Source organism: Vanellus vanellus, assembly GCF_965231255.1.
Source record: "Vanellus vanellus genome assembly, chromosome: 2".
Lineage (NCBI taxonomy): Eukaryota > Metazoa > Chordata > Aves > Charadriiformes > Charadriidae > Vanellus > Vanellus vanellus.
This window is the reverse complement of record NC_138906.1, coordinates 32,502,723-32,525,581: the sequence shown is the minus strand read 5'-3', so window position 1 is coordinate 32,525,581 and position 22,859 is coordinate 32,502,723.

The following is a 22,859-nucleotide window of genomic DNA, read 5'->3' as shown; positions in this document are numbered from 1 at the left end:
CTTTGCCAGTGCTTAAATATCCAGTGCTAGGTGCTATATAAAAACATTAAAAAAAAAAAAAAAAAAAAAAAGGCAAGCATGTGTGCAAACCTTGATTAGCATGTGAAATGTCAGAGGTATGCAAATTGTGTACAGAGTGTACATATTCAATCTCTTGCATTTACATACAGCTTTTTGTTTGCAGTATCCTTTAATGTCGGTATACTCTGACTGCGGTTTTGTCATTTCTGGCACCATTGTGCACCTTCAAGCTTGTGCTGTCCTGAGGTATAAAGCCAATCTCATAGTTTATTTCTTTCAGTGTTATTGGATCGTTAATTTACAGTTAGCGTAAAGCAACATAGTAAAACATAACAACAAAACATCTGCAATTTTTCTCCACAACTATAATCTGAGGAAGAACAGTGGTTATTTGCCATGATCCAAACCCAAAAAACAAGCCTTCCTAAAAACTACTAGGCATTCCTTAGAAAAATGTTGCATGTGGGTTCACCTTTTTTTTTGTTTGTTTGTTTTAAAGTTAACTCACTGCTCTAATCCAGTGGTAAAGGAGAACTGAGAATACTTATTTAAAGGAACCATTTTACTTGTGGCATGGCCATAACGAATTTAAAGATGGTACAAAGCTCTTGGCCTCATTTCTTTGCCTTCCATCACTGTTAGCTTCGTTCAGCTATTCCCATGCGTGTCGACAGGTTGGACTGCTACTTAGTGTTTCTCGGACTTCCGGCTCATCACTGTTGCGTCTTTACCTTCAGTCATAAAATAACTCATTGCCTGCATTCTCCTCAGTCTTTGAAGTTTTTGTTTGCTTTTCCACCACTTTGTTTTCCCTCTGCCAGTTTGCTTCCTTTGCTTTGTTCATACACTTTTAATTAAAGTACTTGTTATTTTGATCTCAGTCACAGCCCTTGTAAATTTTCTCTCCTATTCAGATCCATTCAGATTCTACCTCTCAAGGATTCCTGGTCTGTCAGTTCACAATCTTCTCTCAGGAACTGTCCTCAGACGTCTTTTCTTTTTTTTCTTTTTTTTTTTTTTCTTTTCCCCCCTTCCCTCTTTTCTGGTTACATTAGGCATAGGCTATTTGTCTTCACTTATGAGGCCTTTAGTGGCTTATGCTTACCTTAACAAAAGGTATTTTTATGTCTATACCTAAAATCATTCTATGTTTAGAGCTCTCCGTGTGTATAATCTGTTCTATACAAAGGCAAGTACTTATTCATATGATCTATATCTAATCAAGCCATGATGACGTTCTGAAATGTGCAGTTTTAGATTTTAAAGCAAAGATTTTGGGGGTTTTTATTCAAATATAAGAACACTACACGCTAAAATTCCTCAGGAAACATCTACAAAGCTACTCCATTACCTTCTTTCAAATCCTTCCTTTAACTCTCTACCAAAAGACCATGTTTCAGCTATTATCACAGAAATCGGAACCTTTCTTTTCTTTCATATTCCAACGTATCTGTACTTAACTTTTTAAATTACAAGCTTTCTTTTAGGGGCGGGGGGAAGGGAGCTCCACGTTCTGTGGTGGTAGAGCATCTAGCGCAATAGGAGTTCTGGTCCACTGCTACATCATTTAAATGTTAGAGCAACAGAGCTGTATCCATGTAATTTTATGTTGGCAGATGCATTTACAGCCCGCCGATGATTACATTGCAGGTCCCATCTGCACATGATCTGCAGGGAAGATGAACCCAGCTAGAGGATTTACATTGTCCCGGTTTCAGTTTTCCATTCTGAAACTTTTTCATTCATTCATTCCCTCTTCTGTTGTCCAAAACAACTGTGGCATACAGTGGGATTTCACTTCTTCCTACCGCATTCTCCCCAATAGTAGAAGAAACTGTAAGGCCTTTGTCTCACGAGGGCCCCGTGGATGTGCTTCTTCAAAATCCATACCCTGTCCCCCTACCCCCCACCCCCCAAAAATATACAAAGGGGGGGGGGGGGTGTGTGCAAAAAACCTCAATCCCAGGTTGAGCAGCCTTGCAGGCTTTTGGAGACATGCTGAATAGATCAAGATCACATCTTTCCTTTCTCTCCTGTATATCACAGGGAAGCTGGCCTTGTGATTTTTTTTTTTTTTTTTTTTTTTTTTTTGCATTTAATGTTTTTGCCAGTGACCTGATCCAGGATCAGAAAGGCAGATGCAAAAAATCTTACAGTCTGGATTTTGACTTGAGTTTTCAGGTACAAATACAAGGCCCTTTACCCTAACTGTGATTTGGGCATGCAAGATTAGAGCTTGAAGGCCAAATATGACTACCTGAGGTCACAAAGAGGGATTCATGGCTTAGAGTGCTTCCCTATAGCCTACAGGGTGGCACAGTAGTGGCAGCTTCTGGAGCATAACATATACTCCTCTCTTTCAATATGCTTTATCTCGTGTTTTCCCTTCTGTCGCTGCTTCGTTTCTGTTCCTCCAGTGAGAACCTGCATTGTTAAGGCTCATTCCATAACTTTTGTGGGGGAAGTCTGCAAGAATAAAGAAATATTTTAATTATTTTAAAAATAAAGAGAAATAACAAAATGCAGAGTTTGTCATAACTTCCAGCAAGCTACCTCAGTTTTGTTGCCCCCACCTGTTATTTCCCATTGGTGTTCGCCCAGGCAAGATGTGCTCAGGGATAAAAGAGAGAAAGTAAGATTACTTGGAGTCAGGGGAAATTAATGTGTTATTTGCAACAGAGCTGAAGTGCAGTGCATTGTATAGAAGGTAGCTTTAATTAAAACCTTTATTTCAGAAATAAAAGAAGTAGGTTGAAGTCCACATGAAAGAAAAGAGGGGGGGGAAAAAGTTGCATTGTCTTGCATTTTTCTGTTTTAGAGACTGCCTAAAACTGAAGACTCTCTCTGTGCCTGGTGCATCGCAGGCTCTGCAGCCGGGGTGAAGGGAACACTGTCTGGCTGCAGCCTTCTCAGTTGGCTGCCTGCATAATAGCCCGGGTTTCCGCAACTTTCTCAACCCGCTTTATGATGGAAGCGCCATCTTAAATCTACATGTACTGATTACTCCATCCCCCTCTCTAACGTGCTTTTCTGCCCCGATACCTTTATTGACACTTAGGAAAAGTATTCAAGAATATTTGAAGGCTTGCTTTTGGTATGTTGCGCCTTCTTGGACAGACTTCCAGGGTGTTTTGCATCACTGTACGTAGCTGCAGTCTTTGCTTCTTTACGTTTTCCTGTATAGCTAATTCTTTTCCTCCTAGACCCTCTCAACACAGGAAATACAACTTCAGAGAAGAACTTCTTGTACTTTTGGGCAGGGAAATGGACGTGTTTCACCTTCTGCTCATTTGTTGGCCAGGTAGTATGAACAGAGGAAGCTAAGGACTAAAAGGGTTAAATGTTTTACTTCTCCCAAGATAATTTGTTATTTGTTGCCATCTTTTCTGTGACCTAAAGTATAGAGGAAATGTCACTATTGTTGCCTTATGCATTTCCTTTACAAAAATTGCAACTTTTGGATTGGAATCTCATTCATTGTAATGTAAGGCCACAGCAATCAGCTAAATTGTTCTAGATTTTACATGAGATTGGAATCGGACCTGGAATGTTAGTTAAGTAAGAACAGGATAAAGAATTGTTCTGAAAAATATTTCAGACTGCATCTAGCCATCTGGATTGAGTCTACCACCATCAATGTGTTTTGCAGATGTGAGAAGAAATTCCATATTCTGCTAGCTGTACTGGCTCTGGTGTTCTTACTGCTTTGAGCGGTCCTTCCCTTCAGCACTAGTAAGAGTTGCAAAGTCTTGCTCCCATCCCTAAGGTAACCTACTTGTTTTAGAAGAGATCTTTTGTTCACTGGACCTGTCTTCCTTGAGAAGAATTGCTCATTCAACTCCATAGAGAATTATTTACCAGTTATTTCAAAAATGCTGTAGTAAGGTGAAACTGTTAAATACATGACTTGTGTTTTTTAAAGTAAGAAAAATAGCTAGCTCTTACAAAAGGGTTTTCATCCTGTGTGTTGAGGAAGAGAAAAGCCAAACAAAACTTCTGTTATTAGGGTCTTTAAAATAAACTTAGGCACCTTTTGGTTTTGGTGTGGTGGGGTTTTTTGGGGGGTTGTTTGTTTGTTTGTTTGTTTGTTTGTTTTAAATAACATTACAAGTATAAAATTGTTTGCCTTTGACTCTGGAAAATGAACTTTTGGGAGACTTCTCAAATTCTCATTGAGAAATTGTTTAGCTCTTACTCAGGCGAAGTTCCTGTTGGGTGATGCTGTGATCCCACCACTACTACATTTATAGTATCCAATTTATTTCAAAAAGGGACTTCTTGTTGATGTACACAGGGTGCAAGCTTATTTAAGGTTTGTTTGAGGAAAAGATACAAAAACTTGAATGAAGATTTTGAAATTTGACTTATAGCTTTACAGACAGAGCTCTTTTTAATGAACAGAACAAAAAGCTGTAGCCTGAAAAACCCAGAAGACAAGACTGATTTTGCCAATTAAATACTTACTCCACCACAGGCAGCTAGGACTCGGGACCTAACCTGAGAAGTGTGGCTTTGCTTGTTCTTCCTCTCCGTGTGAGCGTTTGTTCATTTACTGCCATGCAGATAATGCATTGCATTTCACAGCACAGCAAGTTTAATCAGGACATGTCATCATTAATTTGTACTGATATGCACTGATGGACAGGGTTTTCCAGGACCATGACTAGCTGTTTATCAAATGATCGTCAATTCTGGAGGAGAATTGGTGCAATCCCCCTGTTGTTTTACAGCATCTGCTTTATCACCTGCTCACAGGAGCATCTTTTTTTTCTGGTTTTTTTTTTTTTTTTCCTCCTTCTCTGGGTTTCCCTTTGTAGCTGTCACTTGTAGACAGCTTCATTTATTTCTGCTGATTTCTAATTCCTTTAGGAGAGATGTCTAAAAGACACGCTTGATTTATTGAACCATGTTGTGGAACTGAAATGGTTAACAATGGCAAGACAAGACTAAATACCACAATCTGCATTTGATTTCTGGTGCTTTCCTGTTATTTACAAAGTGTCTCTTTGAGTATCATAAATAATTTACAGTTCAAAGTGAATACTTCTAAGTGCTAGAAAGCCAAATTCACATTTATTTCATTTGCTAATGTTTCCACAATATAATGCAAAGCATAAAAAAAACCCCTCTTATTGCTCTATAGTTTAACAAAAGAGCTATTAGATTAGCACAGAAACTGAAAAGGACTCTTATAACAGCAGGTTAAGGAAAGGTATTAGTTGTTCAGTCTTGCAGTCCCTACTATGTTAAAATTCTAACTCCAAGCGCAGAGGATTTCAGCTGACTAAAGACACCAGGGTTAACTTTTTAGGATGCAAAACTTGTTATCTCGCAAGTGCATTGTTTTATTGCTTTGGGGAGTCACACAGTGGGAATAACTCTTTGAGCTAATCCTCGGAATAATGATTTCATTTTAGTTGGACATACTGTGAATTGCTTGTAACAGGTAGAAGTAGCACACGTGACTTCCAAAATGAAATCATAATTGCAAATACTTGAAAAGTGCCATGGAAATGAAAAGTTTTGTCACTAATATGCAGTTAGGCACACTGACTTTAAACTCTTTCTGTTCTTGTTACAATCGCATAGTCTAAGCTAAGGGCTCTGCTAGTGACTAGTGACTAGCAGTGACTAGTTGAACAATTCCACTACTTTAACTATAAAATAAAGACTTTCACGCTTCAATGTATCTTTCTTTTTGAAGCTAAACATCCTAAATGTTACCAGCATAGAGGGAGGCAGAAGGAAGAAAAAAAAAAGCCATTCATTTTGGGGCAGAAAGCAAAAATATAAACTGAAAAAGAACACAGGCAGCTTACTCTTTAAAAAAAAAAGAAAAATTAATATCTGTATAGTAATTATCCCATTTCAAAACAAGTGGCTTCATCAGAAGATTTGCTAAAGGGGATCAAATCCCACCCCTCATTTTTTGGTAAAAAGATAAATATAAATTCTGTCCCATACACGCAGACCAAAAAAATCATTCTAAGGGTCGTCACATTTCAACTGAAATAAGATATGAGCTATATCTGTAAATGATATGATATAATATTCAACGTGATAAATACTTTTGATACTATGGTATCAAATATTGACAAAAATAATCAAATATCCACAGAATTTTTGTAAAGAGAGGGAAGACATTGTTAAGGATCTCTATATTCAGTTTATTCTAACAAAACAGTCTTAGCTTTACTCACACTGACTTATGAAAAACTTGATCAATCAGGTCTATTTATTATCTGTTATTATCGATACATTATCTTTTTATTCTGAATGATTGGCGTTTATTTTGCCCACCAAAGTTGATACAAAGGATCGCTACCTTCACTGTTAAAATTAGTCTCCAGTGTTTAACGTTGCTTAACAACTTCACACAGTAGTGTGAAGGGGAAAGGGGAAAACAATCAATGCCCAGAAGGAATTTTAGGGAAATAGACAGTAACTCATCAGATCGACATTTCAGCACTGGGGACAGGTTCTTAGCTGAGCTAAAGAGGAGTAGTTGCCTCAGAGTCAGTGGAGTTGATTTATTACCAGCTGAAAGACTAGCGCTAGACCGACAATGTCCCAGCCCCCGTGAAAAGACATGTACTATTCTCAGTGAATACAAATGGGGTGGGCCTTTTAAACTGGCCTGAGTGGAGGTTTTGTACGTCTATGTGATTTGGCAAGTGGTCCATTTTTCTGAAGCCTGAAACGATTTGCAAATTTGGAGAAAGAATTCAACTAGAGGCGGGGGGGGGGGGGGGGGGGGGGGGGGGGGGAGAAAAAGACAAGATTTTTTTTTTTTTATTTTTTTTTGGTGGGCGGGGGGGAATAAAACTGTAAGGACAGGGCGGCTGTGCAACCCTTCTGTCAAGTGGGATGGAGCTAAGGGTGCTTCTATGGTGAGAGTCAGCCTCAAACCCTGTTTGCCTGAAGGGACTTGTGCCCTCCTCCTCCAGTTTCTACAAGAGCTCTCTACCTTGAGGCTTGATATAGTGGAGTGCAGGGTATTTCCTTTCATACTTGCACTTTAAATATACTTTGGAGTGTGGCGTTCTTTGGAAAGGAATTAGTTAATAGTGTGTGTTTCATGGGAAATAAATGCCGCAGGGCAAGGATTTGGATTTCTCTCTGAAATGATGGGTTTCACAGGAGTTGTAACTGACAGCTGAAGAAATGAGGAACATACTCATCTGTGGCAGGTTAAGAAGGTGCTTCGTATCAAGCCTGCAGCCTCATCTCCTGGGGCCACCATTCTCTCCAGGATGGTCAGGCAAGAGTACGCAGGGGATGCAGGAGAGGAGCAAAATGGCTATGGCACATCGGGCACTGGGGTTGCAAGTGCTCAGCTGTAGTTAAACTACCTTCCTTCATAGAATTAGTTTCTTAAGTAGTATATTTGATGCATATATTGATAAATTCTAAGTTTTCTCAAGGGTATTTGATACTGTTGTCCTCCATAATACCTTAGTTTAATAACAGAAGTCACAGTGTGTGAAGTGAGGAAGTGTTGCTTGTGAAACATTTAGTTTCTTCAGCTTTTTAAATGAGTAGTTATTTGTCAGCATTTCACAAGGGACGTGCAGATTATTGAATCTGGTCCTTATTTCAGCTGACAGCATTTAGCAAAAGAATAATATTTTATGAAATATAAATAGATAGCTATGTGTGCATATTTATGAATTGAAAACTGCTTAAATCTAGCAGTTATATGTTCAAATGTAACAACTAATAAAGAGGTGCAGTTTCAATGAATAGAACTATGGGATTGGTGTTTAAACCCAATTTTTCCTCCCTTTAAAATAATCTTTACTGCATTGATATTGTTTGCGTAACTAAAGACGAAAAGTATTCCTCTTAAAAAAAAAAAAAAAAAAAAAAAAAAAGGGGGGGGGGGGGGGTCAAATGCCAGAAATCCTTGAGCTGTATATTCATAATCTGAAATGTAGCTAAAACTGCAGGCAGCTTTAATGATAATGTTAATTTCACCCCCTGGCCCCCATCTCTGCTAACATTCAAATCCACTGTTTCTTCTGGATTTGGTTTGGCAGTCACATCCCACTCAATATGAAGGCGTGTGAGAGAGAAAAATCAGTCTGCTAGCATACTATATTGGACCCAATTTCTTACTCATCTTATGGCACTGAGACTTCTTTTATCTGCAGGAATGCCAACTGATAGAGCATATGACAGATGAAGCAATACTTGCAACAGTTTGGCTACAGAATTCGGGATACTTTTTTCCCCATCGTGAAATGCCCTTTGGTATTGGCAAAAAAAACAAAACCCCAAACCAACACAACAACAGCAACAACAAAAAACACTTGAAAAAACAGCCACATTTTCAAAGGCACCCAAATGATTTGGCATCCAAATCTCAAATTCCTTTTTACCATCACATGAGAGCTCCAATTTATTTATTTAATTTTTTTAGGTGCGCGAATTGTTGGGGTGAAAGCCATCAGTAACTGACTTGTTAAAGGAAAAGAGCAGAGTGTCCTTAGTTTCTGAGGGGTTTGGGTTACTCCTATTAACTGACAGGTCCTTTGTCTAGTTCACCAACATGTTGAACACCATGAGAATTATGCTGCAGCCTAGGGAATACACACAATTTTCTAAAAGGTAGTAGGGCTTTAGTTTGGTCTTTTCCCATCCTAAATTCTTTTAAATTTATTCAAAAGATTCCCCCCTTACCACTTTTAGGGCTTCTGACCGTCTCAAAAAGAAATTGCTTATTGCAAAGCTTTCAGAGCAGCTTCTGTTTTAATTTCTTATTAGTAATGTAGTTCTTGCCAATCTTTATGAAATATTCTTGCACAAAACCACAAATCAGAATCACAGAATAATTTAGGTAGATGCCTCTGTAGATCCTCTGGTCTTAGCCTCCTCCTTAAAACAGGCCTGCAAGCCTAACATCTCTGAGGTCTCATCCAGTTGAATTTTGAATATCTCCAAGGACAGATGTCTCTTCTGCAGCGCCTGACCGCCTTCTTTGGGACAAGCTTTTCCTAGTGTCTAACTGGAAATTCCCTTCCTGCAAATTATGCCTATTTCCTTTTCTCTGCTCCATGGGTTAAACTGATCAGCCTGTAGTTCCCGAAATGTACCTGCCCTTCCTGAAAACAGGTGTGACATCTGCTTGTCTCTGCTCCTCAAAGAGCTCCCACATGTGCTAGTCCGTTCAGAGACTGCAGAAGAGTGTGTTTCAATGAAACTTGCTGTCTCCCTCAGCAGCTTCTGAGATAAGAATCCAGAGAACTAGATTGAATTACGAGGAAAGGCTGAGGGACTTGGGTCTTTTTAATCTAGAGAAAGAAGACTGAGGGGGAATCTTCTCAATGCTTATAAATACTTAAAGGGGGAGTGCCAGGGGGATGGGAACAGTCTTTTTTCAGTGATAGAACAAGAGGTAACGGACACAAACTTGAACATAGGAAGTTCCATCTTAACACAAGAAAAAACTTCTTTACTTCGAGGGTGACAGAGCACCGGCACAGGCTGCCCAGAGAGGTTGTGGAGTCTCCCACTCTGGAGACATTCAAAACCCATCTGGACTCCGTCCTGCGCAACCTGCTGTAGGTGACCCTGCTCTGGCAGCGGGGTTGGACTAGATGAGCTCCAGAGGTCCCTTCCAACCATGACCATTCTGTGATTCTCTGTGATTTATATGTCCAATTTGTTTTGAGTCTTTCACTCTTCATTTTAACACCGATAATGCATCTCCCAATGTTGTTCCCCAGGACGTAGGAGGCAGACATGAAAGAAGCCTGTACAAGTTAAAGCAAATCAAAGAAGACATCATGTTCCTCATCTTTTTCTTGTCTTCTGTCATTAATTTCTCTGCTCCATTCAGCAATAGGCCCACACTTAGTCTTTCTTTTTCTTCCAAGATAACAACAGGTTCTTATTGCCTTTTGCATCTCCTGCCATCTGAGCTTTGGCTTTCCTAATTTTACTATTGAATGCCCAGGAAATGTTTTAACAATGTTTTGAGTAGCCCAACGTTGCTTTCCCCTTTCTGTACACTTCCTTTTTGCAGTTGAGCTCTGTCTGGAATTCCCCATTGAGCCAAGCTGGCTTCCTGGGCTTGACTTTTTTGCACAGTGGAAGGGATAATTCTTGTACTTTGAGGAGACTGTTGTTGAAAGTCAACCAGATGTCCTGGCCCCCTTTGTCCTTCAAGGCAGTTTCCCATGCCTGCAAGTTTTATTTGATTATTTGACTTCCTCATGTCTCAGGATCTTCAACTCTACTTTCTCCCGCTCAGTTCTGCCAAGGCTACCCTAGACTACCTCATTCCCAATTAGTTCTTATTTGTGAGTAGCAGCTATGCCGGGAGGGCATACCCACCCTGCATCTTCACCGCCTGTGTCAAAAAATTGTCCCTGCTGTACTCCATAAATCCTGTGGATTCCTTGTGTCCTGAGATATCCCCATTTCAGCAGATACCAGTGTGGTTCAAGTCCACCTTGACAAACAGGGCCTCCAATTACAAGGCTTTTTACAGTTTTTTCAGTTGTCACGGTGTCATCTCTTGTCATGTCAAAGTGTAATCTTTGACTATGTCCGTAACTTTTTTGTCACTGAAACGTAGAGCACAAATAATTTATTAATTTACCTGTTTGTTTACCTTTCTCACCCTCTCAGAAAAACAGCTTACTCAAGTTGGGATTTGCTTTAAACATTAAAGTCTATGCATTTCAGTGTTAAAAACTTTGCTGTCTGGGATGTAGGTTTTCTATGGTCTGAATGCCCTGAGTTTGTAGTAGGATGCAGTCTAAATCTTCTGAATGCTCGGAATTCTCCAGTTACTCCCTAGTTCTCTCCCAATGGACATATGCATAACTGATGTGAGACTGGGAAAGAATACAACAATTTCTTATCTCGGAGAACCACGGGATGCACCAAGTTTATGAGTGAGCATAGGGACAATAACGATATAGGAGCCAGGATATGGCACTGCAGTTGGGCTCTTGCACCAGGCTAGCTTGTGTTATCTCAGGTTCCAGTCCACAAATTATACTATGCAGGTAAAGCTTTTGTGTTTTATAAGGTATGACTATATTATGTCTTGAAAAATAATATCCTGTCTTACGTCATGAAAGCCTAAGTTGTAAAGATATTCTTAGGTTTTACTGGAATTTGTTCTTCATCTTTACGGTGAAACAAAAAAAAAACCCACCGACCTACTCCAGGTTACATTTCACGAAACAAAATGAGACCAAAATGTTGGTTCTGTCTTGAAGGAACCAAAAAACTTTCATACAGAAGCTCCAGCAGAACAAACCAATTTTGAAGAAACCAACAAATGGTAGTTTCATATTCCTCTGTCTTATGTTCCTCTTACCTATTCTGTTGCTCAAAGCTTCCACCTAGCAGTTGCTGAACATCTAGAAAAATCTGAGTGATCTCTTGGAGCAGCAAAAAGGTAGAGTTATTCAGTTACGCTGTAAAGACTGACAGCAGTTCAAGGCCAAGAGTTTACTCTGCAAATCTTAGAGTGTAAGATTCACTTGTGAGCCTCTGAGTATACAGACCTCATAGATTATATTTTCAGTGGATTCTTGAACTCTGGAAACAGTCCTGACGTGACAGTATCCTTGTTGCTTGTCTGCACTGAGTGGAAAATTCTGCTTCTTTTTGAGCAAACTACCCTTTATTGGGATTGTCTTTTCTCTTAAATACTTCAAATAAAATGTTAAATATTTCCTCAGCTTGCTAAAATTAGTGCAAGCTGGTTGCTAGCTATGAAGATGGTAGCTTGGTAGATGATTTAAAAAGAGCATTTAAGTATGCGAATGCTTTCATTGAAGAGAATGGGTCTATCACCGTTCTTCAAGTTCAATATTTTTTCAGGTATTTTTCTGTAATAGAGTTCTTTATAGACAGATTTCATGACCCAAATTTTTGTAAGTAATCAGAAGGTACTCAGCTATTACAGATAAAAATAGCAATAATTCTTTCTTCCCCTTCTGTAGAGGAAATAGCTCAATTAGCTATTTTTATTTGCTTGCTAGTATGCATGACAGAGTAGTTACCATCCATGCGGAAGTTAGATCCATCCAGGACAGTGAAGTGAACTTCATCATCACCAAATGATACTCCTCTATCAACATCTCAAGAGAAATTTTGATGTCCAGGAATTTATGGTTTGGTGAACTGTTGCTCACATTAATTTTAACTCCTGTTTTACAGATTTAAAGGACTCTGAGGGTTTTGTTTGGAAAGACATTTCCTTGCATTTCAACCAAGACACAACACCCATTTTTTAATCCTTCTAGTCTTCGTCTCCATTGGTTAGGTACACAGCGTGAATAGGAATACATGTTAAGCAGCTGAGCAAAGGAGCTAGTTTCTGTTAAGGCATATCAAACGAGGTCATTAAGACACAGATAGGAAAAACAGGTTAAATTCATCTAGCATCAATCAAATGAAGCTGGGATCCTGGATGTTTGTATGTTGATATATAACTTCTAGGGAAAAAAATAGTTAATCGTTAGGCTAATTTAATGTTCTTACCTCAGTGCTATGTCTTTGACCTAGGTCTTCGTTTACTAGCTCTTTGATGGCAGTGATGACTTATTCCAGCCTGTTTCTGACTTTGAACTGGAATGCATGTTGGATCAATCAGAAATGCAAGCAACATCCAGCAATTTTTGGCGTACGTAATGAAGGTGGTTTTAACTTTCTGAAATCTGACGCAAAACTGAATAGTGACAATAGGGGGGATTTCTGAGTTTTTTTGGAAGCCCATATCATTAAAAAATTAAACAAGCAACCTACCAAAGCAATAAGGCAAAGATCAGAGAGAAAACTGAGGCTTAGACTTTGTAAGGATGGGAACAAACTACTCCACTATTCTTGTTCTTATTTCTATAACTGTTTGTCTGGCATACTGTCTGGAACCCTTTAATTCGCAAACATCTGGCAATAAAACTTGGAGATTACCTTTCATGTTTTCATCGCTTTCAGTCTGTAAGTCTTTGAGCGCTCTACTTCCTTGTCTTTCCAAGAATAAATCTAAGGCTTTTTGAAAAATTTTGCAAAAGTTCATGGAATTGGATTTCACTTTTGTGTAACAACACAGATATTTAATCACTGCAAATGAGTTCCAGGTGTTGTAATCTTCACAGCTCATGCTAAGAATGTCTTTCTAGAGTAAGTGCACCCCAGCAATTCTGTTAGTGTTTTGTATTTTTTCTCATGTGAAAATACATATTTTATCTCTCACCCCCCAATCAATTAGTGGTAGTCTTTAACTATTCTGTTTTCTTTTCATCAAAGATATCTCTTTTCTTCATCCAAAACTGTCTTAGCTTCTTATAGATCCGGTAAAATGGGTTATGCTTTGTGTTTCTTTAGAATATTGTTTAATTTTGTTGATTAATATATGAATCCCTACAGTTTCAAAGTAGTTGAAACTATTTGAGAATATAAAGCTAGAAAAATCACAACGTGAATAAATAGCTGTTTTCTAACAAGAGGAAAAAAAGAAAAATCTTCCTCGAGTTTTTTGGGTAGTCTTTGACCCAATGTCTGTTTCTTTTAAAATTTAACACTCATTTAAAATAAAAGTATTACAATTTTGGAAACTGTTGGGGAGGATGTATGTTCTCTACTTTTTTTAAATCAAGCCTTAACACCACTGAATAGGAACATTCATCCTTAGAATTATCTGTTACTTATTTCATCCCTTTTGTTTCAGAATCAGCTGCAGATTATTTTTTTTCTCAAGCAAATTTTTAAGAACTGTGTTGATTAGCTTGTTTATTATATGACTCAGTATTGTTTCTGCTCTGAATTTTAGCAGTTTTCTTTGGCCACTGGAAGAGAGCTAAGCCCTGTAGTGCAGTCCTGCTGCTGTCTCACCATTTTGTACACTACATGCTCCACAAAAAGGAGGTAAATCCTAAAAAGGAGCAGTGCTCTGAGGGAACTGATGGGCTTCTGGCATAGAATAGATTGAGGATCTGATTCTATTCAGTAAAAGCTTTTTCTTTTTCTTTTTTTCTTTTTTTTTTTTTTAAATCTCTTTTTCTAGACAGAAATTACAATTTCACCAGCATAAGGAGCATCTTAGCTCATAGCAAATTAGACAACAAACTGCAGCCCATCCTTTTTCTTCCTACTCCCTCATCCAGGGAGGAAGGAAAACATTACGTCGCCTCTTTGTGCAAACAGGTTTCTCTCTGATGTACTTGGCCCATTACGTGAGCCAGTGAGGAGAAGTGAAGCCAAAGCTGTTCCTTTTCTTTACTTCATTTGGTCCTATCCCAGTTTTTTGCCATTGGAGTCACAAATCGAATGCTGCTGAGGGAGTGGAGCATTATTTCGTTGGATAACATAAAAGTAGTGACAATCTCCCTCTCTGTCATTAAGAGACAGTGGACGTATCCTCCTTTGCATTTGTAATCGGAGTCAGTGAGAATCTGGCAAGGATGGGAAAAGGACCTGTGGAAACAAAAAACTTGGGGTTTGCCCTGAGCTTCTGTCAGGTCAGGAGCATAAATAAGAGTACTGAGATAGGGAGAACAATAAAAACAGTACTATGTTCACTATTTGTTCCTTGAGATACTCAGCTACTCATGCAATTTACCTCTGAAGTCTGTGTGGTGTGTGAGGGTGTTTTGGGGGTGGGGAGGGGTGAGGAATAATAAAGGCAGCTCGTGTCTCGGTGAACAATGAGAAGTTTAACTGGTCACATCACGGGCTTGGGGAGAGGACAGACACAGCCACCGGGGGAGCAGCAGCCACTGCGGCTGTCACAGTGTGGCTGTGATAACAGAGGCAAATACGCTCAACTGGGCGGCATTTACTAACGTGTTTGCTGCCATTCCATCAGAATGGGATTATCTGTTCACCTTACATTACGTTATGAGTAGCAAATAAGTTTGTATTAGATTTCTTGGTTGTTTGGTTGGGTTTTTTAATACGTCAATGCTTTAGACGTTTTGTTACTCAATCTAATCTAACATCTATTATTGAATTTTCAGTTTCCAAATCAGATCTCCATTCTTTCTCAAAATTTTCCTTCAATGCATTTAGCACACAAGAAAAACACATTTTCACTCATCTCTGTCTTAATTTAGAACACAGTGTACTTCTGATCTTGGTTTGTTCCTTTTCTTGACTGAGAAAAATGACTATTTTGTTCTCTTTTTTTTTTTTTTTCTTTCTGGTGGTGTGGGTTTTTTTTTTTTTTCTAATCTGTCTCTAAGCATTTTTTGTTCTCATGACTTCAAACACATCATATTGTGACACTGTTTGTTTTCTGTCCTCTTCTCTGCATGTGTTTAGGGCTTGTGAGAAGCGACAGCTAGACCAGCCTGTGAAAGTCCAGGTTTCTGACAATCCATAAAGCAGATACTCATAAGCAACAACGGGAACTCCCACTCTATTGCATATCATTTAAAAGTTAACTGTCAGGATGCTACTAAGGTTTTCCCTTGATACCTTGCTTGTGGACATCAGATATACAAATGATGGCCACTTTGACTGAGGCAAGCTAACATACTTTACTCACCTATAACAAAGACTTACCTGTCAAAAGCAATTTGCATTTTTTCATGCCAGCCAACTGATCTAAATTCATCTGGTTTAATTTCATTCAGCAGTTCAGGAAAAGATCATTGATTACTGATTCTTTAAAAATTCCCTGTTGTGCTACTTCTAATAGTTTCCACCTGGACTTTTTTTTGTATTCAAGAAGCTATTTCTAGTTCTAATACAAATACTGTATTGCTGGCAGCTGAGGTTTTTTAGAAAAATTAATTTTTTTTTAGCTTTTTCTGGCTTTTACTAGAGAAAGAGAGAGTAATGTCTATACGTGTGTGTTTATTGCACTCTGATATATGCACACAGAGAGCTAATAGTGCAACCTACTGTGTAAGACTAGGAAGTGGTAAGAAATTGTAAGAGAAGGCAGCCAGCAGCTTTACAGAGAAGAACCTGGAGTTAATGGTGGATAATAAGTTGATGACAACACTGATAAAAGGATCCAAGTAGTTTACCTTTAAACAAAATTAGACTGCAATGCCAGTTAGGCTGGTTTTAGACCCCCTATTGCTTTGCAATCTAACTAAACCTCTCGCGTTCCTAAATTCTGCTGTACGTTGCTGTATCCATCTAAATTATATGTCTACAAATAAGAAATAAAATGGTGGCTGGCAGCAGCAGACTAGAACTATTCCTAAAGCCTTTTACTGCTTCAAACAGCTTAATGATCACTATTTAACTTTTAGTTTGAGACCATATACCCTTGGTTAAAATAAGCGTGGGGAACTTATGCAGTTATATGTCTCTTTCAAATTAAACCATCCTATAAGGTTATGGTATTTAATGATAATTAATTATGTTAATTATGTTACAAAATTGTACCTATTAAAAGTAAGTTTTGTTTTTCTCATTATAAAAGTGCCACATACATGTGATGTGTCATTCCTACTCATACAGCACAAGAACCTGATGGACCCGGAAACTTCATGGACATAACAGTGACCGCCTTAAAGTTTTTGACAGCACTTGGCAAAATTTACACTCCCAGAGCAGGCACAATAGGTATTGCTACTACTTCAGTTCAAATTGTTGGTCTTGGGTACAAACTGGCAACTAATAATTGAACACTAAGAACATCACGACTCATGTTAATATTGCCAGAGAAGACATGAAAATGTAATAGAAAAAGAGCTTTTAAATTAACAACCCCCCCCACACACCAAACTCTCGGAGAAATAAATTACCGTTATGTTATCTTACTAGATGAGGAATAGAAAAAATTTTTTTCACTATGAGATATTCTTCTAAGTGCTTGTCCTCAGTGACTGGGAACCGTTACAGATCTTGCTTCTATGTAATAAGCTAAGAAAATTAGTTGGAAAGTGAATGAGTAAAGAACAATTGAGTACTTCTGTAATGTGATATGTATAACTGTTGCTACAGGCAATTGCTGACCTAAAACTGAACTAAATACCTCTACAAGTATTCCAGTTTAGAAGTACATTTTCATGTAACATTTTAAATGTCTAACAATGCATCCAAACTTTTAAACAAGATTTAAGTGAAATTTAAATTTCAACACTTAAAAGAGAATACCTAACAAAACCTATGTGTGTCTGTCTACAGCGCTTTGTTTTGTCGTCTGTGTTTTTGTGAAGTTGGCCACTGTTCAGCAATGGGATGCCTGTACAGGATTGGGCGATGCGGTCAACAGAGCCTATCTATTAGCAATGAAAAGGCATGCCTTAAAAGCAAAGGTTTAATTTACTTGCCACCAGACTGTGACCCATACTTCAACTCCATTTTTGTGAACTCCCCACATATTTTGATTGTTATCACCTAACTGTTCACATTTGGTACCTCAAAACAGTGAGAGAAAGTGCTCATACCCCAGAATACATGCGATGTATGAAACTGAAGTTTCAAACAGGCCTGTTCTTTTTTTTTCCTTCCTTATTTTTTAAACCTTACCACTTGTGCATATACAGCTTATTTCACTACTTGTGCAAGGTTATTTTTGTTGACTTAGAAACTTAGCAAGAGGTTAGCATGATTGGGGTTTTTTTTTGCTTTTTATTTCTTTTAATGCTTTTCGTTCAAAGAGAAACACTTTATACTTGAATATTTTCTTTCACTATGATACAGAAGATAAATGCAGGTACCTTTTGGTTCTTATGGGTTTTGTGACTTATAAAGCAGAAGAGTCATTGCCTGTACTGTTATTTTTTCTATGTTTCATGATCTTTGATCTTTCAACCTTCACTCTGTTGCAAATCGAGCTTCCGCTAGTAAAAGCAGCTCCTGAAGTATCCACTTTGGCCGTATTCAACGTACACGGGTTTCTTGAGGATGTTCACTCTGTGGCTTCACAGATTCTAAAACAGGAAGCAATTTAGCGAACTCTATTCACTGGAAGGGTCAAAGGCCCTCTGCTTAGAAAAAGACAACTAACCTAACACACATTACCATCCAAGTGGAAATAACTCCTTGGGCTTGCTGCTCAGTAACTTTTATTGTCTTTGTTATGGTATTAGACATGTTCTCTTATTTCTCCTGGTCCTTTATGTTCTTCACAACCCTGGTCCTTTCAACGTGTGCTCTATATGAGCAAAGTTGAAACTTTTATTTCACATCCATGCACAATTTATACTTAAATATGGACAGTTATACGTAATACAGTATTTGTTCTCTCATTCTTTGTGTGTTGGGGAAAGGAAGTAGGGAAAATTAGGGGTGCAGTTCCAACTAATAAACTCAGGAGTCATAATCTTGAAGTTACCATTTAAGCTATGTGAATGATGACAATATACCCGGCTTTGAAAATAAAAGCAGTTGCTTTCAAAGCAGTTTTTTTTTCCTCATCACTGAAGTGGGGAAAAAAAAAAAATAGTTTGTTTTTTTTTTTTTTTTTCCAGAAAGGCATATGTACACTTTCCCTCTGCTCGAGGCAGGAGCAGAACTTGCAGAGGTTCGTAACTATTGCTCCATCACTATACTTTTTCAGTGAATAAATACTGCTTATCAATAAAACCTCAGGCAGACAGTCAATAATGGTTGAATATTAGGTAAGGTTACAACAAATGTCTTGATAAATTTATAAGTTGGTGGTGAAGACAACAGAAAACTCTTAAGGCTGAAGAGAAGGGTTTTAAGCATTCTGTAGAGATTAGAGCCGAATCATTCACTGGAAATCAGGTAGTTGCTTACCCCACCAGGAGACCTAATACAAAAATCCCACATAACTGCTAGAAGTGTTAAAGAACAGTTATGCCAACAGCATTATCTTGTCCTAAAGATTCTTGCTTAGTTCTAGATAAAATTTTATTTTTGCTTGTTAGTGCCATTGAAAAGCAAGATAGATGTTTGTTTGCTAGACGTTTATAATGAGTTACACATTCCACCAGAGGAAGTTTCTTTTAAAAATTCCAAATTTTACACATGGTAACTTACAGCTGTATGTATATGCCAAGTCATGCTTTAGCAGATTGCAAACCTAGTACATGAGGAAGTAGGGTGACAGCAGAAGTCACCTTCTGAGGTGGGGTTAGACCATGTTAGAACACCTTGTTTCTAATTCTGCGCTTTAAACTTAAAACTTTTTTCCTCTATTTATACAAGTGGACATACAGTAAAGATTTTTTTTTTTTCTTTATGGCACCTAACAGGCAGATTAACCATTCCTTTGTAAAGCTGAGTGTAAGTTAGACAACCAAAAAAAAAAAAATTAAGCTGGTATGTTTGAATATCTAGCCAAGAAAGAAAATTTCTAATTTGTCCTTCTGCAGTACAGGGTTACGCTTGAGAGCTTTGTTATCATACTGTTTGGGTTGGGTTGTTTTTTTTTTTCCCTCCTTTTGGGTTTGCAGCCATTTGTTCCAGCTGCCAAGAGTATTAGAGAATCCTTATTTATCTTCTGTCTGCAATGGGTACCAAATGTAACATTGTCTAGAGCTCATCTATGTTTTTCCTGGAAAGTTTGCAGCACAACAAATGATCTACTGCAGAGCAGCCTTTCTGTCCATCTCTGAAATGTTTTCAGAAACTTCTCATTGCTCACCTGTTTTGACTTCCTTCTCAGCAAGTTGTGGATAGCAGAATATGAATTAGTGTTGTTTTGTGCCTGAGCAGCCTTCTTGACTGGTGCCCTTTACGATTCCATCAGGATGTTGTGCATGACTTGTGTAAAATAGTATTTTCAAGTGTGGAAAGGTCTTGAAACCTGCTTGAACACCAGCACCAAGATAACTTGAATTCAAGTCCTGTAAAATGTGTAACTGAAATCCATGCTGTGGATTTCTTTATAATTACCTTTGTGCTTTGGGACAACACCTTATCCAATAGAAATTATCGTGATCCTTGACTGATAGGCTCCAGGATCCCTAAGATATAAGAGATCATTCCTAGGAATGGAGGAAAAAAACATATATTCACTTTTTTAATAGAAAAGGAGTGTGTTAAAAACCTGAACGTTCCCTGAACATACATAATTAGAATATCCAAATATCATTTAGTCATTAATTACTAATGTCTTCGTAAATATGAAGAAATGGAGTCCTATTCATTACCATTCTCTGTTTGGATAATCTTCAGGGGACATAAAGAGTCTCTTGGGGTAGAGGGAAAGCCTAGAGATGAAGCAATTTAGAGAGATGATAACTGTTGTGCTAAAAGGCATGTATTTCTACCATTTGGAATGGGCCGATTAAGAATATGATGAGGTGGCTTTTATCTGTTTTGCACATCCTTATCAACCATTATAAACCAGTTGTTTCTGTACATCTCTTTTACTTGGGCCTAGACATGGTTCAATGAGATATATTCATGCTCATTTTCTTGACTATGCAGGTTTACTTTTAAAGGTTAAGGTAGATACCTGTACTTGTAAGGTTAGTGTAGTAAACGTAAGAATGACCACATTTCAGCACATTAAAATTATGAACCTGCTAGAGGTATCCTTTTGGAGTCTGTCCACCAAAAGTTGATGTCTCCTTGATAAAGAGAAGTTTGTGGCTATTTACAGTTGAAGATGTATCATCCTGTGTGGGGTAGATAAGACTTTTATTGAAAATAGACAACAAAGCTACGTCTCTCTCTTTCTCTCCTTTTCCTCCCTCTTTTTTTTTTTTTTTTTCTCCTTTGTGTTGTTGAAAGGTAGCAATATATTACAGAATTTTCTGGTATGATGATGCTACTCTGAATCAATAAATGAAACCTCACGTTACACAAAGGATACTGAGCAATTTTATTTTATAATAGGTTGCAGAAAGTGACCACACTCTGCATTTCCTGCCCTTACAGTGGTTTTTGGCTTTCAAAGTCTCCATCAATATAAAGAAAGTAAGAGTCAAGTGAGATAGAGCATGCAGTGAAGAGACATGAAAACTAACGATAAGGTAGGAAGCAGACAGATCTATACCAAGGTTCAGGTTACAGTCATACCTCTGTCTCCATGTGTGTTGTCACACCACCCCCAAATGCTGGAGGCTGCCGCATACTGAAGAAGCGATTAGCTTCTGAGACAGGTGCTCTATCTGAAGAATAGTACTCACAAAATGCCTCCATTGGTGTTTGCATTACCACATTGGATTTAATTAAATAGCAAAACACCCTGAAGTAAAATTAAATTAAAGGTCTCACTTAAACCAAGAAAGGTGAAGAGTTTCAGAGTTAGATTTGCAGCATGGTATTTCATGATTTCAAATGTAACCTGCAGCTCTTACGTAAGATCAGTTACGGTTAGCTTGGTCTTTGACATTGTAAAAGCCTTTAATGGGTCTGTGTCTTAAGCAGAATTTCTTCTCTTTTGGCCAAAGTAAATTTATGCCATTTGCAAAGAGTTTGTCCACCAGTTCCATGTCGGCTGAATTGAGCTGTGTAGTGTAATCTGGGAGCAGGAAACGGGCTCACTGTTTCTCTCTATATATTTGGATGGATGAAATAAAAGTTGTGAAGTTCTCTCTCCCTCTTTACTTTTGGAAAATCCTAACAAAGATGTAGGAAGCTACTTTGGAGTGCAGGAGAAAGTACCTTCTTTCTTTTCTTCGTGTAATTTTTGTGTGTGTGTAATCCAAATCACAATCTATCACTCAGCATTTCTACTAGAGAGGCAAAAATATCCCTCCTTCTGTAAAAAAAAAAAAAAAAAAAAAAAAAAAAAAAAAAAAAAAAAAAAAGCACCAGCTATCTGTTCATAACTCACAGAATACATTGGAAATATAAAGCGAGTTTTCACACTGAACCTCCCCATTTCTGTGGTTTAGACAGGCTAGTAACATAGCCTACCTAAATATGCCAGATATTTACATTTTAAATATGAAAGAAGATGTTAAAAATGTCCCTTGTCTTTTTCCTTTCTTCTCTGTAGCCAAATTATGTATAGACTTTTCCATTGACATAATAATGGATGAGAAGTCAAAGGAAGTGTAGGAGACAGTGATCTATTATGATATCAATGGAAGTATACCAACTCGGCAATTGGCATCCTCAGTGGAAGTTTAAGTCACTTTTCAGAAGTGTAAGATAAATTAATTGACAAGTATGGAATACATCTATGGATAAACTTGGTCCACTGTCATTCTGAATCATCACTGTACGGCTTTTACAATTAAGTTATACAATTGTATAAATGGTCACAAAAATAGCTATGGTGCATACATATTAGCTTTCTTTAAAAAGCTCACTTTTTACATATATATTTTGTAACTTTTATAGAACTTTATTTTAATAAGTTCAGTTGCATGAAAAGTTCTGTGGACCTTAACTAGACTATACACTTGAGTAAAGATACTGGCATGGTGCAAGACCAAATCCCGAGGACAGTAAACAACTGTCTCTTTCTGTATGGCTAAAAGATCAAGAAATGAAGTGAGGAAAGGAAAAGTGTGTTTATTTTATTTTATATTTTTAAGAATGTGACTCAGAGTAAACATAATACTGCATTTGACTGCTGTACAGTTGGAAAAATGTCAGTAGAAAACAATTGAAGTCAGAAGAATATTCTATTTTTGGCTAACAATTTCCATGTCAGATTTTGGTTTCTTGGAACTTAAAGCAACTGCCATATGAAAAACAAAACTTTTGCACAAGATGATGAGGGTAAGGCTAATAACACGAAAATCCCACGGAATGTATAATTACATGTATCCTTATGGAGTTTCTTCTACTAAATACTAATTTCTGAATTCAAGTTTTAGTTTCTTTTATATAGTTCACGGCTGCAATAACCTCTTTGATTCATTTACATTATTAAATCTCATATATTTTATTCTGAAAAACAGTTTAGAATGTAGCTTTTATCTATGTGCTACTTTATTTTAAAAATCCCATATACACCTAATGCTGATCTTCTCTTCTCA